The following is a 17,982-nucleotide window of genomic DNA, read 5'->3' on the forward strand; positions in this document are numbered from 1 at the left end:
AGTAAATAAATGAACAACAAAGACTTAGAATCTTTTAGAAAATAAAAGAGGAAAAAAAATTCGAAGGGGGTGGACGTGAACTCACTACCTATCTCAAGACGCTATCAGTTTTGCAACAGCTTAAATAGCAACCAGACTTCCGTATATGGCATACACTTGCCTAAAGACTGTATCTACAAATGTCATTATTTGATGTTTAATATGCAAATTGTACCTACAAAATGCGCTTTTCATATATCATCATTGTGCCGTACCATTGAAACCTTCATAGTACACAACTTGTAACCTACAGGAAGCCATTATCTACCGATATGCCGTTTCCTGTCATTTTATTATAAAAAATTGTAGCTAAAGCGACACGTTTTCGAGATATCCTCAATTTGATGATCTTTGAAACAGTATTTATTAATGCTATGTACTGTGTGAGAAAGAAAACCAGCCAAATAAGATGTTTAACGCCATACAGTACGGCGACTCCTGTGTTGTGCTTGTGTCGTAGAATGATGTGCGACAAAAATGACTGTGGAGGAGTAAAAATACTAAAACGTCTATATGGAAAAGTCTTAGCGGCGTAACTTTGCATGGAAACTCGAAGAAGTGCGAAAAAGTAGAGGTGACAAACGAATAAATCCGGTTTCACTTTATTTTACTTGAGTCCAAAAAAAGAAAAAAAGTATGTGTAATTTAGTGATGTACATAACTTACAACTCGAAAATGAGACGTTTAGGAGTATGTCACAACCGACCGATGTTGTTTGAGACTGGTGATCTTGGGAGCATGATGTATTTCCTTTGAATATAAAATTAAAGTGTTTAATTTTTAATACATTTTGTAAGTTTGTTAAAAAACAGCTAGGCATTTTAATGGATTTATATTAACTGCTTTTTTCTTCGTTTCTGCAAACCTATCGATAGCGGGAGGGTAAATACGGACTTTTCACAGTGATTCGGTACTGAGCCAAACTAAATAGTATGCAAGAGTGCCGGCCAATGTGGCCGAGCGGTTCTAGGCGCTACAGTCTGGAACCGCGCGACTGCTACGGTCGCAGGTTCGAATCCTGCCTCGGGCATGGATGTGTGTGATGTCCTTAGGTTAGTTAGGTTTAAGTAGTTCTAACTTCTAGGGGACTGATGACCTCAGATGTTAAGTCCCATAGTGCTCAGAGCCATTTGAACCATTTTGCAAGAGTGTCAATAAATAGCTATCTTCAAAACGCTTTACTTTTTTCTCTCCTCAAACGTGAAATATGACAGTATGGAACATGAAGAGGTTGAATCACCATCTGAAAACATTCTTGCTTATTAAGAAATGAGGAATCACGTAACGTTCCATGATGTGTAAGAAAGATATGAAATGTTACACAATCACAACTGTGACAAAGAGGAAATTTTCTTTTCCATATTTTACACAAAAATGTGTATAATAGAGAAGAAAATTAGCGTCACTACAAGTTTTTCAGCTGTACTGATTGGTTTCTTGAACCATTTGCACGTTTTTCCTCGTATATCACTTCCTGTAAGTTGCGTCCCATGTTGAAGCTGATTTTAAATATCAAAGTCTGAATTTTATGTTATTTAGAAGATGGCCTGTTAGTCAAAATGTTATCACAATCCTCACCGTCATGTGCTGCGAAAATACTAGTAGTCATAATAATCGCCATCATCATCATGATCTTCTCCTCCTCCACCTCCACCTCCTCCTCTGGTAACAGAGTGGTCAGCGCGACAGAATGTCATACCTAACGGCCCGGGTTCGATCCCCGGCTGGGTTGGAGATTTTCTCCGCTCAGGGACTGGGTGTTGTGTTGTCCTTATCGTCATAATCATCATCATCATCATCATCATCATTTCATCCCCATCGACCCGCAAGTCGCCGAAGTGGCGTCAACTCGAAAGACTTGCACCAGGCGACCGGTCTGCCCGACAGGAGGCCCTAGCCACATGGCATTTCCATTTCTCCTCCTCCTTTTTCCTCTTCCTCCTGATGAGAAGGCACAATAACATTATCGTGTAGTCCTCTTGTAATAAAATATCTAAGTAGTTGAAAATGAAGTCCAATCCCCCGCTTCTGTCCATCCCGTTGCCGACTGCCCATTGCTGTTGGGGCCGCGCTTTGGAAAGCAGCATGGTCGCCGTATAGCTGAGCACGAAAGGACGGGAATAGCCAGTCAGTCACAGGTAACAGTCGCACCGTGGACAACGCACTTTAAGCAAATGGACGGCGAAGATTCAAGCTTTACCGCTTTACAGCTATGCTATACCAAGTCGGGTTAAGGTTTCTGCGACCGTGATCTCAATTGACAGTTATCAGCCTATTCGTTTGGTCGTTAATCGCTGTTTGTCCAAACGCCGAACGCTGCTCCGCTACCGGAGACGTGCTAGAATGTCCCAAACTCGTGTGTCACCTCCTGCTATTGTTCTGCCCGACTGTCATGCAACAGACCACACTGGTTAAGAATCTGATAAATTCTCTATTCGCGGAAGCCTAGATCTCATTTACGTTGCCCTTTGCGGTCTAATTTAGGATGCATTACGCTTGATGCTTTTCTGTCATGAAGTATAAAATGCCCGAAAAAGCACTAGATAATAGGAGGAAGGCTTTCCAGCCATCCCTCATTTGCGTTCTCAGGACGCATCGCAACAGGGTTGTGAGCGCGATGATGTTGCGTGCCAGTGTACCCATTGCTGTGGAAGACGTTTAGGTATTCTAATTCCGTTAAGCTTTCAACTTTTGACAATCTCTAATTACTGTTGTTTCGAAGGTACCTCTTCTATGAGCTGACTTGTGGGTGTTGAGGTGCAGGTGCAGGCTAGTATGGTTTAGCTTGTTGTTGTTGTGGTCTTCAGTCCTGAGACTGGTTTGATGCATCTCTCCATGCTACTCTATCCTGTGCAAGCTCCTTCATCTCCCAGTACCTACTGCAACCTACATCCTTCTGAATCTGCTTAGTGTATTCATCTTTGTCTTCCTCTACGATTTTTACCCCCCACACTGCCCTCCAATGCTAAATTTGTGATCCCTTGATGCCTCAGAACATGTCCTACCAACCGATCCCTTCTTCTCGTCAAGTTTTGACACAAACTTCTCTTCTCCCCAATCCTATTCAGTACCTCCTCATTAGTTACGTGATCTACCCACCTAATCGTCAACATTCTTCTGTAGCACTACATCTCGAAAGCTTCTCTTCTCTTCTTGTCTAAACTATTTATCGTCCACATTTCACTCCCATACATGGGTACACTCCATACAAATACTTCCAGAAACGACTTCCTGACACTTAAATCTATATTCGATGTTAACAAATTTCTCTTCTTGAGAAACGCTTTCCTTGCCATTGCCAGTCTACATTTTATATCCTCTCTACTTCGACCATCATCAGTTATTTTGCTCCCCAAACAGCAAAACTCCATTACTACTTTAAGCGTCTCATTTCCTAATCTAATTCCCTCAGCATCACCCGACATTTTTTTTCTTCGTTCGCTTGCATTGCAGTAATAGATGAATTCGATTTCAGTCACTTTTGACTCATGTAACTCCATTCACGCATTCCCAGAGGCTGAAATCGCATCCGACGTATTTTATCTCTAAATCCGATTTTTCATCTTTTCTTCTGCATCGGTTTTAGTTTAGGTAAAGAATTATTGTTTTCGATCATACATTTAAAGAATAATGTATTCGAGTCTTCTTTAGTTACCTAGCCTAGCTTTTTGTATGATATTAAATATTTGTTTAATTATCTAATCCCAATGCACACAATTGTTGACGAAGAAATCCCATTGTTTATCCAATGTCGCTTGCTAATTTCTTAGTTGTGATGAGGAATAGTGTCCCATATTTTACAGGGGATACTCCTCGTATCCAGATCCCACTCCAGCTACTGCCAGGTCTGGGTTGTTACTATAGAGTTTGGCATTGTTAGTTTCAGAGGGTGGGCAGATGCCCTTCCTGTCGCCACCTCGTACCCCCCCCCCCCCCCCCCCCACGCGGGGGACGGAAGTAGTGTACCACAGCTGTCTGCATGTAGTGTAAATCGTGAAAGAGTGCGAGCGTATTTCAAATGTCTGCGACTCGTGTAACTGAGGCGGAACGTGGGGAACAGCCCGGTATTCACATAGGGGGATGTAGAAAACCGCCTAAAAACCACATCCAGGCTGGCTTGCACACCGGCCCTTCGTCGTTAATTCGCCGGGCGGATTCGATCCGGGGCCGGCGCGCCTACCCGAGTCCAGTAAGCAGCGCATTAGCACTCTCGGTTAACCTGACTGTTCTTACAGGGGATAGTATGGCTCGAAAATAGTTAAAAATAAGTCCTTCAAACATATGTTTTGGAACAAATACTTGTTGAGAGATTTGACAGTCTTTCTTGTGGTAACTATGTGTCTGTTGACATTATGGTTGTGCTGAATGTGACTGCCACTCATTCTTACGCATAGTTTACCTCAGTATCAATCACACCTAGCTCCACTTGAGTTTACTCATATGCATGGCACACACGTTTGCTGTGGAACAGACCAATACATTTAAAATGTCTCCACGACCAGACATCTAATTGATTAAGGTCAGGCCATGCTAGAAGAAGACCACCATGAACAGTACATCACGAATTAGACGTTTGTGTTAGTACTGTCGTACGAGGCATAGAAAATGTAGTGCTTTCCTCGTCTTACGTAAACAAGATACGTTATGTTTCTTGACTGGTAATGTTCTACAGTAGCGCAGGAAAATTGTGGAGATATTGATGATTAAGAGAACTAGTTAATTTGTCCGCGAAAGTGTAAGGCGCGCGCGAGAACGCACACACTGATACTAAAGTGAAGCCTTGCTTCCATGATCGGTCCAGAATTTGGATCTGACCACAGGTGGTTACTGTTGTTAATTTATTATACCAGTCTGTGTGTGTCCCGTCTCAACCGTAATAAAATACAAGCTGTGAACTGCGGATTTTTAGCCTTAAATAGTAGATTGTATTGCCCGAGAGCTTGTACACACTTTGATTGATGTGAATTGAGCACGCAGGAGAGTGGTTCATATCTACTCGACTGCTCGCCCACTTGGCGAGGTCTGTCGCGATCCCTGGTTGTTGTCTGGAACAACCACTCTTCTACGCGGTCTTGATGTCGTTCGACGTGCATGACACATGTCAGTGGATTAGCGGCTCTGACTAAACCATAGCTAAGTGGTGTATCTGGCCAACATTAAAACAGCTACTTTCCTTCGTATTAGTGTTCATAGAACTTTTTCCCTGTTTTTCCCACCAGTGTCCCCTTTAAGATTATGGGACATTTCCAAAAGTACTTTATGTAATGCGTGAATAAATGACAGTGAAGTGTAATACATACTGTACTTTATTCGAAAAGCATACGGAGTTGATATCAGTAATGTCGTGATGATGATGATGATGATGATGATGATGATGATGATTATTTAATCTGCGCGGCAACACTTGAATCTGTTATTGCTATATGAAAATGAAAGTGTTCAAGCCTATTGTTCAACATTTCAGATTAGCTGTCCTTCAGCCTGGAGCCTTTGAAACTACTGGTTGCGCGTATCTGCTACGAGCCACAAGTTACAGGTACAGTTTCTATCTTGTAGATGCACACTGAGTTGCTTCCCTTGCGTATTTTAACTGTTTTCTACGTTTTCTTGAGTTGCTTTGTGTGAAAACAAAGGAACTATCAAAAACTAAAGGAATGTTGTTCACTTGTGAGCTATAAAAACACAAAGAAACGATTAAATGTCTAGAGCAATGTGCAGTATTAAGCGGGTATTACACGACGATCTGCCGCGAACGGTACTGGTCTAGCGCGACAGTCATCTAGCGGTAGAACGGGCGAAACTACGAAAATTAGCAGACACATTGTCCCCGCGCCAGACTAGAGCAGTTCTAAACTGCCCTCAATCCGCGCATGGGCAGTAGGCAGCGGTAACTCGCGCATGCGCAGAAGGGTGTACCACAGTGCTTTCTCCTTGTTGTTTGGTTATTGTTTGGCGGCTGGTGGCTAATTTCAGATTTTTGTGTTGGGATTTTTCGCGTTGGGACCTTCTGATTTTTTTTTTTTTTTTTTTTTTTTTCCAGTAAGCAGGTTTCATGAATGCAGAAAAGAAACTTTTTTTGTATTAGAAAGCTGTTTGTGAAAGGATTTTTTCTGTTGATAGCTTGGTATTCTAGAAATGAAATGGAGCAAAGAGGCGTTAAGCGCCTTAATTCAGGTATACAGCGAGGAAAGGTCTACATGTGCCTCGCTGTGTCATAATACGATACGTCGGCAATCTTTTTTTCTGAGTAATATGCATATAACGCCACAGGGTGATTTTCGATTTGTATCGTAATATCTTAGCTTACGAAAGTTTGTTTTGATTGCTTCTGTTGTTTATTTCAGCATGTCAGAAAAGAGAAACTGGCAGTGACAGGCGACAAGTCCGTGCAGTTTCGCGCAGTGCGATAGACGAGGACTGAAAAAACTGAGTAGCTCTTATAAACCATATATTCAAAACTTGGAAAAATAACAGAAGTACACCTTTAAGTATTGGTCCTTTCAAGTGCTGCAAATTGCAGTACATACATCCACAACTACTTTTGAAATGATGGGCTGACTCTTAAAAGATTCCCCATTCGCCAGGAAACGTAATGTTACAACCAGCCTGCAACATAACAAGGCGTTTACCGGTATTTTATCAGTAATCTTGGCTGGTATGATCACAAAACGTATAAACATAGAATTCTTACCTTGGAGAAGGTGAGATAGCCTCCCTCATGACTGTGTCACACATTCCGATTCCATCTTCTATCATAGACAGCTGCTTCTCGAAACAGTCCATGTCCATCCTAACGAAGTTCCGATATTCTTGCGGATCTTTGGGCTTCAGTTCTTTCATTAACAGTGAATATATTCCCCTGCCTTCGTCCTTTCGTGTCAGCCAGGGTCGAACCCAACAAAGTCTGACTTTTAGTTTTCGTCGCCGTTCTGCCCTAATCCGAAGATATACTGTCCGTGCCAGGGCAATAGCTCCAAAAACAAGTGGATCCACCATGTGCAATATGGTGTACAAATGTAAAAATGGTTCAAATGGCTCTGGGCACTATGGGACTTAACATCTGAGGTTATCAGTCCCCTAGAACTTAGAACTACTTAAACCTAACTAACCTAAGGACATCACACACATCCGTGCCCGAGGCAGGATTCGAACCTGCGACCGTAGCGGTCACGCGGTTCCAGACTGAAGCGCCTAGAACCGCTCGGCCAATCCGGCCGGCTATAAATGTAAATTTCGATATACATATACCTGTGCAACCAAGTGTCGTAATATAAAATTGAGTCTGTAATTCAGAACAGTACTAATCTACATAAGAGAAAAACAATTACTTAATAAATAATGGTAAAAAACAGTTTCTTATTAAATAGGAACCTTGAGCTCACAGAAATAATTTGAACGTATGACGTTCCAGTATATAATACAGTCGGCCTTGAGTTGCGCGCGGTAGAACAAACGACTTTACAGGACATCTGTTTGACGAGAGAGACTGCTATGCCATATTCCATGTTGTAGCTTAGTTTGTTGTAAATGTAGTGTGAAAGACAACTTCTAACTTTGAAAAATCTAGTTGTCTATAGACCTGTATGCTACACATAATTTTTGCTACTATTGTTGATTCAAGTTATTTTTACCTGTTACTGTCAAAATATTTTTGTATTGTTTAATACGTTTTCCTTTTTATGTGATGTGGAAATTTTGTCAGATAATGATAATATGTACTGATTTCACTTTAATTTATTTTCAAAGCCTGTTGTTTAGACCCAATGTATCATGTATGGTACCGCCAGTTGTGTCTTTCTGAAAAAGAGAAATAAGGTTTTTTTTCTCTGGTTTCAGTGTCTTAGCAACTATTACAGGCAAAAAGTTCATTAAACAAATTCTACCCAGCAGTTATTCTTGGGCTTGAGGAGGATATGAGAATTATCAGGTTTGAAAAGTTTACATTCTTATCTTTAGATTTTTGTGACTGTCTTGTTACACACTGACTGTCCCCCCTTATTTCTGTTTTAATGGATATCAGTGCTATCAGCATTAATTCATCACCGATGAATCGGAGGGCTTCTCATATCGAGAATGATAGTTTCCACTCACTGGCTTCATTATGTCTGTGAACAATATTTTGCAATAACGACATATTGTAACGGGTCACAAAAGCTAAACTACCTAATTTGAAATAATCAAGAAGCGTCAAACATTTTGCAGTAAAGTTAATACTTATTACTTATCGGTTGCACTCCTACTGCTTATATTTCTGAGACAACTCTTTCAACAAACTACATAATGCATTGCTTCCACCCTTTCTCATTTAAGTGTTCTGTCACTCCCATACATGAATGCAGTCTGCAAGGTAACGGACTTCCCATGTTAGAAACACCAGTTCTCGCCTGACAAGCGACGGCAAGGAATGTTGGGCCCAGTTATTATTTGAATCGGTGACCGACCACCTGGCAGCACAGGAACATGCAGATCACCGAAGTGGTGTCCAGTTGAAAGATTTGCACCAGGTCGTTGCGCCATAAGCTTTTATTTATTACGGCAGGCTCGTCCAAACTGCGCCCCTGGGGCGCTAGCGCCCGCGATCGCCCGCGGCCAGCGCCCCGGGCGAATTCGTATGTTGTCGCAGTGGCCGAGCCGTGTAGCTCAGCTCGTCGTGCGGACCGCCCGCCGCGCCTCTCGACCTTATACCATTACAAGACACACCACGGGTTTGGATATTTTTCTAGCCGTGGAAAACGTGTTAGAGCCAATGTATTTAAAATGGGAACGCCTGACCAGTGTAACAACAGATGGAGCCCGTGCGCTACGAGGGATGCGCACTGGATTCCTGGGTTACGTCAGGTCAAAAATGGCTGAAGTCGGCTGTTCCTTATTCCCGGCAGTCCATTGTCTGATATACCAGGAGGCACTTTGTGCGAAGATTGTCAACATAAAAAATGGTATGGACACAGTTCTTCGAACGGTTAATTATCTTCGATCGCATGGACTCACACATCACCAATTTAAAGAATTTCTGGCTGATATCGAAGCGGAATACCCGGAAATCCCCTACCACACCGAAGTAAGATGGCTGAGCAGAGGAAAGGTGCTTCGTCGGTTTTTCTCCTTGAGGGGTGAAATAAATATCTTTTTGAAATGAAAGGATGTCCAGAAGAATTACTTTGTGATCCTAAGTGGGTGGCGAATTTGGCTTTTTTGAGTGACCTTACTGGTAATTTAAATACTTTGAACATTTCACTCCAAGGCGAAAATCACTCTGTTGCTGATTTAGTGCAGACGATTCAAGCATTTAAAAAAAAACTTATTTTGTGGGGAAAACAGCTGCGCGAGAAGAATTGTGGACACTTTCCTGCACTAGACAGTGTTAAAGAAATGTGGATTTTTCAGATTATGTTGAAATCATTTGCGAATTACAAGAACAGTCTGAAAACAGATTTTTGGAGATAAGTGAGCTTCAACCGACCTTATATATATTTGTTCGTCCGTTTTCCCTTCCGGAAGAGGACGTCTCACAAGTGCTTCAACTAGAGCTGATTGACCTGCAGTGCGATATCCGCCTGAAGAACCGCTTTCTTATTTGTAAAACTTTGGACGACTTTCACAGATGTCTTCCACAAGTGAAATATCCTTTTTTCCACAAGCACACGGCCAAATTTCTCTCAATGTTTGGTTTTACGCTTTTTCTCTCTTTTAAAGCTTGCTAAAACCGTTCATTAGTTGGCGATAAAAATTTGAGTAATTCTTTGAGGTTAGCAGTCTCACGGAATATTGTACCAAACCTAGACAAAATAGTTTCCTCGAAAAAGAAAAACGTGTAAAATGTTAATTGTCTTCTTTAACAATGTTGAATTGAAGGGTTTTATAATTTTAATTCTATTTTTAATAAGTTTTAAAACTTGGTCAGTTAAAATTATTACCTACAAAACAGCAAACTAAGGATCCGATTTCTAAACTCTGAAAAGGGATACAAAAAGCTGTAGCACGAAGTATAACAAAAGATATTTACTTGTAACTACTAACAGTAAGAATGAGACACTGTATCCCTTACATAAAACTATTTCTAAAATAGAATATTTTGTTTACGTTGGATCAGACCGCGGGACGGTCCAGCGCAGAGCAGTGCTGTGAGATCTCACTCGCTCCGCAGCTCTCTCGCTCCTAGGCCGACAGTAGCGACACACGGTCGCGGACGGGGCGCTGAACTACACTGCCTTGCGCCCGCGGGGCGCGATTCTTGTATGAGCCTGTATTATGCAGTCTGCCGTTATTCTTTAAGGTTGCTTGTGGTGCTAATAATATTTTTCCTGTTATTTGCGTGAACCCTGTGACTGCTCTGTTAACCTACATGTGAACGGAGACATAAAACAGTACTGCTACTGTCTCGTTATCACTATAGCCGCGGCCACTACAGCCAGTGCCACTGCAGCGAAAAATTACGTGTTTTTGTGTTAACCACTAGCTAAGCCACTATACAGCCTCATTGTGTACACTTTATATTGTTTTTTGATATTAATAAACAATATGTACATACACAGTTCGAAATAGAAATTAAAGAATAAAATCGACAGCTGCCTAACTCTTGTCTTCTATCATTATGGACAGAGATGCAAAAGTATCTGCTATTCGGAACAGCCAGATCACACACAAACCTCCGTCACCTTTCATTTTTAATACGAAAAAGCCACATTGTCTTTGGATAAAATTATGGCATAAACAATTCATTGGGCCTATAAGAACATACAGATGTCGCGCAGAGTGTTTGAGATTACTGTATAACTTCCATTTTTGCCACTTGAAATTACGTAAAATCGGATTTTGCCTGTTACATGAGAGCAGAAACGTGCCTCAAAGTGACAGCTTGTATCTAACTACACTGATTAGCCAAAACATGATGACCACTTGGTTAATAGCAGGTTGATCCACCTTTGGAATGCAGTACAGCAGTGATTCGACCAGTCCTGGGTTGGTTTCTGTAGGAATGGGCACCAAAGGTCCACATACACAAATCACGCACTTCCCATAAATTACGGGCCGGTAGTTGCGGGCCCTTAGCTAGTGCCCAGTGGCGTCCCAGATGTGTTCTGTGGAGTTGAGATCAGGTGAATTTGGTGGACAATATGTCAAACTGAGTTCACCATCATGCTCCTTCATCCACTGGAGAATGATTCTGGCCTTCTTGTGCAGGCATTTATTCTGCTGGAAAATGTCATCACCAACAAGGAAGAGCTCAGACATGAAGGGATACATGTGATCTGTAATAATGTTCAAATAGTCTATAGCTGTCATGGTGTCTTTGATTACTTCCACAAGGCCCACAGAAGCCCAGCTGAACCTCTCCCATAGCATAATACTGGTACCACCAGCTGTGCCCGTGCTGCAGTGCCTGTTTAGAGCAGCCATTTGCCTAGAAGAGTATATCTCTGGACTTGATCATCGACCTGGTGCAACAATTCATCCGACCAGATGACATGTTTCCATTATCGACTGTCCAGTCTCAGTGATTCCTTGCCCACTGCAGTCGTAGTTGACAACGTCGTCGGGTCAGCATGGGAACACGGTGAGGTGTAGGGGGGGGGGGGGGGGGGTCGTCTTCTGTGCCAAAATTCTGTGGCTTCAGATCTGCCTGTTGTGCTTTAAGGAGTGGCAAGCCTCCAAATTCCACGTTGTGTGATGGGCTGAGAAAGACCATCTTCGGACCAGTGCATAACTCAATTGGTGATGCGTGGAGCCAATTCGTGGACCTGCTGTATGTGTTAAAAGGCACCAGTTGGCACCTGCTAGTTGCACACGAAAAGCCAACAAGCTTCACCGTTTACGAGATGTTCATTCCCAGGTGCCAGGCTGTAACAATCTGTCCTTTGTCAATGTCACTTATGTCAGTAGATGTACGAATGTTGATATTCCTTTACACTTCCCTTACTGCGTCATGGGCTGCAAAGCCGCCAGACGGTATTCAGCCTCTCGGTGGACAGTGGTCATAATGCTACAGCTCATCACTGTATTTGCCTAGGTAGTCCCTTTTCCACATCCTTGAGAGAGTAGGGTGGCTCAGTGGTTCCGGCCTATCTCAGTTAAGTTCTCCGTAACATCTCGCTGAATCGTGTGTACTGCCGCTGGTCTGCGTTTATCTAACACAATATTTCGACGTCGTACCTCGGCATCTTCCTTGGGTGCTTCCTGTGACTGAACGACAGGCTGACCGTGTCCCGTATTTATGCCTGGACGGTGTCTGGCGTCCCCTACGCCGTCCGCTCCCGCTGCGACCGTGTCGGTTGGTCGCCAGATGTTCCGTCTTCCGTCCGCGCCCGCTTCCGTTATTTTCCCCAGTGGCGGCCGTTTCATGGCGTACCCTAGTAGGTCCGCGCCCGCCAGGCGCGTTCCTCCCACTGTCGACAGGCTGCGTTTGCTTTGGTAACCGTTCAGACTTTCTCCAGCGCCCCTGTCATTCTCCTGGTCTTGTGTTTTCTTCTGTTGTTTTGTAATAGGTCCAAAGCCGGGTTCTACGCCGTGCTGAGTTCGTATCCAGCTTCCCGGTTTATCAAATTCTCTGTCATCTTGATTTCGATCGATTCAGTGATGACACAGTACGAAAATTTGGGGGTCTGAGATAAGATCCTGGTTTTATCGTAGTTCATGGTGTGCTCAAGTTCCAAACAGTGTGTTGCTATTGCCGATTTCGTGGCTTGTCGGAGCCTTGTATGCCTTTGGTGCTCTTTACATCTTATCTCAACGGTCCTGGTGGTCTGGCCAATGTTAGACATACCGCATTGACATGGTATATGGTAGATAGCAGGTTTTCTCAATCCCAGATCATCCTTAACAGTTCTATGAAGCATCCTGATCTTGTTTGGTGGGCAGAACACACTCTTGATATTGTGCTTTTTCAATATTCTGCTGATCTTAGCAGATATAGGTCCTGCATACGGTATAAAGGCTGCCCTCCTGGTCTCTTCTTCTTGTTCTCCCTCAGTATCAGGTCGTCTGGAGGGATGTAGCGCCTTGCGGATGTCCCTTGTTGAGTATCCGTCGTCTGCGAACACTTGCTGTAGGTGTTCTAACTCTGCTGCCAAGCTGTCAGAGTTGGACAGTGCTTTTGCTCGGAGATGTCACAAAATCGCCGGGAAAGTTTAAGAAATTACAAGTTCTCTGTACTTTGCCTACATCAAATGAAACGAATGCTAGGCCTCTGACTGATCAAAGTAATGTCCATTCCATTTCTGTTTCTTGTATCTTTGATGATAAACACTATTGACAGTGTAAGTCCGAGGTTCCACCACAGGCAGTGGTGGCATTAAATGCACAGTGGTACCGCCTGTACCACCAGTCAACCTCCAGGTAAGTACACTACTGGCCATTAAAATTGCTACAACACGAAGATGACGTGCTACAGACGCGAAATTTAACCGACAGGAAGAAGATGCTGTGATATGGAAATGATTAGGTTTTCAGAGCATTCACACAAGGTTGGCGCGGGTGGCGACACCTACAACGTGGTGACATGAGGGAAGTTACCAACCGAAAGCAGTTGACCGGCGTTGCCTGGTGAAACGTGGTTGTGATGCCTCGTGTAAGGAGGAGAAATGCATACCATCACGTTTCCGACTTTGATAAAGGTTGGATTGTAGCCAATCGCGATTCCGGTTTATCGTATCGCGACATCGCTGCACGCGTTGGTCGAGATCCAATGACTGATATCAGAATATGGAATCGGTGGGTTCAAGAGGGTAATACGGAACGCCGTGCTGGATCCCAACGGCCTCGTGTCACTAGCAGCCGAGATGACAGGCATCTTACCCGCATGGCTGTAGCGGATCGTGCAGCCACGACTCGATCCCTGAGTCAACAGATGGGGACGTTTGCAAGACAACAACCGTCTGCACGAACAGTTCGACGACGTTAGCAGCAGCATGGACTATCAGCTCGGAGACCATGGCTGCGGTTACCCTTGACGCTGCATCACAGACAGGCGCGCCTGCGATGGTGTACTCAACGACAAACGTAGGTGCACGAATGGCAAAACATCATTTTTTCGGTTGAATCCAGGTTCTGTTTACAGCATCATGATGGTCGCATCCGTGTTTGGCGACATCGCGGTGAACGCGCATTGGGAGCGTGTATTCGTCTTCGCCATACTGGCATATCACCTGGCGTAATGGTATGGGGTGTCATTGTTTACACGACTCGGTCACCTCTTGTTCGCATTGACTACACTTTGAACAGTGGGCGTTACATTTCAGATGTGTTACGACCCGTGGCTCTACCCTTCATTCGATCCCTGCGAAACCCTACTTTTCAGCAGGATAATGCACGACTGTATGTTGCAGGTCCTGTACGGGCTTTTCTGAATACAGAAAATGTTCGACTGCTGCCCTGGCCAGCACATTCTCCAGATCTCTCACCAATTGAAAACGTCTAGTGAATGGTGGGCGAGCAACTGGCTCGTCACAATACGCCAGTCACTACTCTTGATGAACTGTGGTTACGTGCTGAAGCTGCATGGGAAGCTGTACCCGTACATGCCATCCAAGTTCTGTTTGACTCAATGCCCAGGCGTAAGAAGGCCGTTATTACGGCCAGAGGTGGTTGTTCAGGGTAGTGATTTCTCAGGATCTGTGCACCCAAACTGCGTGAAAATGTAATCAGATGTCAGTTCTAATATAATATATTTGTCCAATGAATACCCATTTATCATCTGCATTTCTTCTTGGTGTAGCAATTTTAATGACCAGTAGTGTAGTAAAATGTCAGTTATTGCCTGCAGATCTTGGTCAAGTTGTTAAAGCCTCTCTGTGTCTGTCCTATGGGACTTACATCAGCTGTGCTCGCCCACAGGTTATTATCTTTGAGCATTCTCCAGGGCTGTTACAAAGTGTTCCTTGTCTGATGGATTATGAACTTTCTCCATACGTCGCTAGGTGTCCTTTGCTTGCTAATACTAATAGAACTGAACATAATAATCCAGTCAGCGAAGGAAAATTAGGGAAAATCGTTCAGCCGCAAATTTTTGCACAGTGCTAGGAGGGAGTATCTTGAACAACATACTAAAATACTGACAGGTATGAAGTGAGCGTTGGAGTGGGAGGTTAAAGGTCAGTTTTTATGTTTTTCTCGAATAACTCGGAAACCGCTGCTCCTACTGGAAATGTTTCCCAGTACAAAATTAAACTGCATTAAATTTCTTACAAAAAAGGTCTTATCCATTTTTCTCGAGGGCTAATAGTTTCCACATTTCAGGGGATGGAAGAATAGCAGATTCTTGAACATACACTTTAAGTTTATTCGCAATTACGAATATGAAGAACCGTCAGCTGTGTTATGGAATGATAACAATGAAAATTTGGCCGGATCAGGACTCAAACCCAGATTTCCCACTTATCGTGAGTGGTCACCTTACCTTTAGGCTATCTGAGCACGACTCATAGTCACACTCAAACTTCCATATGTCGGTAACCCAGTCCAGCACAAAATTTTATTCTCGTCATTCCATTATACAACTGACGGTTGTCCATATTCACAGTTGCGAATACATGTAATCTATGTCATAACAGTTGCAGTCATCATAGTGCCTGTTCCTTTGGAAATGCCCTGTGGAAATGCATGTTGCTTTAAAAAAAAAAAAAAAAAAAAAAAAAGTCACAGTAATCAAATTCTCGATTGATTGTTTTCGGTATTGGTATAGTGAGCACGCAACTGTGCAGCCCCTTCTGCAAATTGTTTAAGGACATGGAATGCAACTGAGCTGAAATTTGAAATTTGCAGCTACCTCCAATATAATGGTCTTCGTACCAAATGACATATGCAAGTATCCTCCAACACGAGGTACGTCAAATAAAATCCAGTAGGATGTGGAAACCAGCCCGTTCTGGATCAAATCCCACCAAATATACCAGTCCTAGTATCTACCACTAGGATGCAAGTAAAACTGGCCACCCTCAAAAGGTATCGATTTAATTAATTAATCAATCAGTGTGCTATAGTGAGGGAATATTTCCAAGACATCCACAGCTCGGTGAAGGGGGTGGTTTACCAGGTAGTCACTACTTTCTTCAGGACAAACATGTGGTCAGTATGGCACACAACAGATGCTACCTTCCTGCGATGTAACAATTACCAACTTCAGGTCTGCATGAGTTAAGAGTAGGCAGGGAGTGGTGAGGGGGGGGGGGGGACATCTTTTGTGTACGTTTGTTCACAAAGACAGAACGTATCCACGAGAGAGAGAGAGAGAGAGAGAGAGAGAGAGAGAGAGAAAGCAAGCATCTGTTTGGACAGGAATTTTTCCGGTATTAAATATCAAAGGGTTGCTGCCACCTTACGCTGTGTTCAGGGATTAGTGTGACATCTGGTCTGCACACTCTGCAAGGCGGCTGTAGTGCAGGCTCTCAGAAACTGATGCGTTGTGGAGCCCGGCAAACCAGTCGGGGTGTGGGTGTGCACTGTGCAGTGCCCAGGTTCGTCGTTGAGTACACCATCGCAGGCGCTCCTGTCTGTGATGCAGCGTCAAGGGTAACCGCAGCCATGGTCTCCAAGCTGATAGTCCATGCTGCTGCAAACGTCGTCGAACTGTTCGTGCAGATGGTTGTTGTCTTGCAAACGTCCCCATCCGTTGACTCAGGGATCGAGACGTGGCTGCACGATCCGTTACAGCCATGCGGATAAGATGCCTGTCTCATCTCTACTGCAAGTGATACGAGGCCGTTGGGATCCAGCACGGCGTTCCGTATTACCCTCTTGAACCCACCGATTCCATATTCTGCTAACAGTTATTGGATCTCGACGAACGGGAGCAGCAATGTCGCGACACCTTTATCAAAGTCGGAAACGTGATGGTACGCATTTCTCCTTCTTACACGAGGCATCACAGCAACGTTTCACCAGGCAATGCCGGTCAACTGCTGTTTGTGTATGAGAAATCTTTTGGAAACTTTCCTCGTGTCAGCACGTTGTAGGTGTCGCCACAGGCGCCAACTTTGTGTGAATGCTCTGAAAAACTAATCATTTGGATATCACAGCATATTCTTCCTGTCGGTTAAATTTCGCGTCTGTAGCACGTAATCTTCGTGCTGTAGCAATTTTAATGGCCAGTAGTGTACATGAGGAGTACAATGATGATACATGCTTAGCAAGTGAAAGTTCATCATTCTTGTGGGAGAGGGAGCTATAAATCCGAGCTTCAGCGAAACATAGTAAAGGAAATCGTCCAAGGAACGGGTACTAAACATAATTACGTATATGGAAGATCATCCGCAGCATATTAAAAAAAATTATGAACAGATTTCGAACAAGTCCGTGGCAATATGACCGTGTAGTGCATAAGAAAAACAGCGGGTATTCAGAGGAGGACAAGGTGTACTTGTTACAAAAACTTGTGTCTGTGCGTTTCAAGGAAGCTCTACACAATTTACAGGCTCTGCATGCTAGTGACCTACTACGTTACGCATATCAAATTGAGCCCAACATAGAATACAGTGATTTCAAGGGGATGGTAACATAACCTCCAACATTAGAAGACGTATGATAAAGAAATTTCAAACAAAGCGTCAACTTGACGATGCACAGTAAACTGCAGAATCGACCCAAAAATTTGTAGATGAGATAAACAAACGTATCCCATCTTTCAGTAAGGAATTTTTTTCAACTCCGATCAATCGGGATTTGAAGAGGAAATGCGTACGAAAGGAACACTGGGAATTAGAGGCACCAAGAGAGTTGTTTCAAGATCAAGTGACATCAATGCCTTAACACCATCAGACGCAATTATGGCGACTGCTAATCTGGAAGATAAATTGGCTGGAAAGTTATTTATTGTGCTGCGAGAAGTTGGAGGTGCTCTGCCCCCTAAAATTGTTTTTGGTGTGCGTGATATTGCAAGAGCAGTAGGGACTATGTACGTCACAGGAAGCAAGAGTGGAAAATGGGCGTATGAGAACTACAGCTGTAGTATGA

The 17,982-nt window shown here is 43.5% G+C and overlaps 1 protein-coding gene across 1 annotated transcript in view; it reads left to right on the plus strand.

Annotated features, from left to right (window-relative positions):
* Positions 1-5,507: 5,507 nt before the first annotated feature.
* The window catches only part of LOC124554953 (ligand of Numb protein X 2-like), a 535,718-nt gene continuing 523,243 nt past the window's right edge, over positions 5,508-17,982 (plus strand). Inside the window, exon 1 of the mRNA XM_047128655.1 lies at positions 5,508-5,575. The gene's annotated coding sequence lies outside the window, so the exon portion shown is untranslated. The remainder of the gene's footprint in view (positions 5,576-17,982) is intronic.

The sequence above is a fragment of the Schistocerca americana genome, chromosome X (genome assembly GCF_021461395.2).
Source record: "Schistocerca americana isolate TAMUIC-IGC-003095 chromosome X, iqSchAmer2.1, whole genome shotgun sequence".
In the NCBI taxonomy this organism is placed as follows: Eukaryota; Metazoa; Arthropoda; class Insecta; order Orthoptera; family Acrididae; genus Schistocerca; species Schistocerca americana.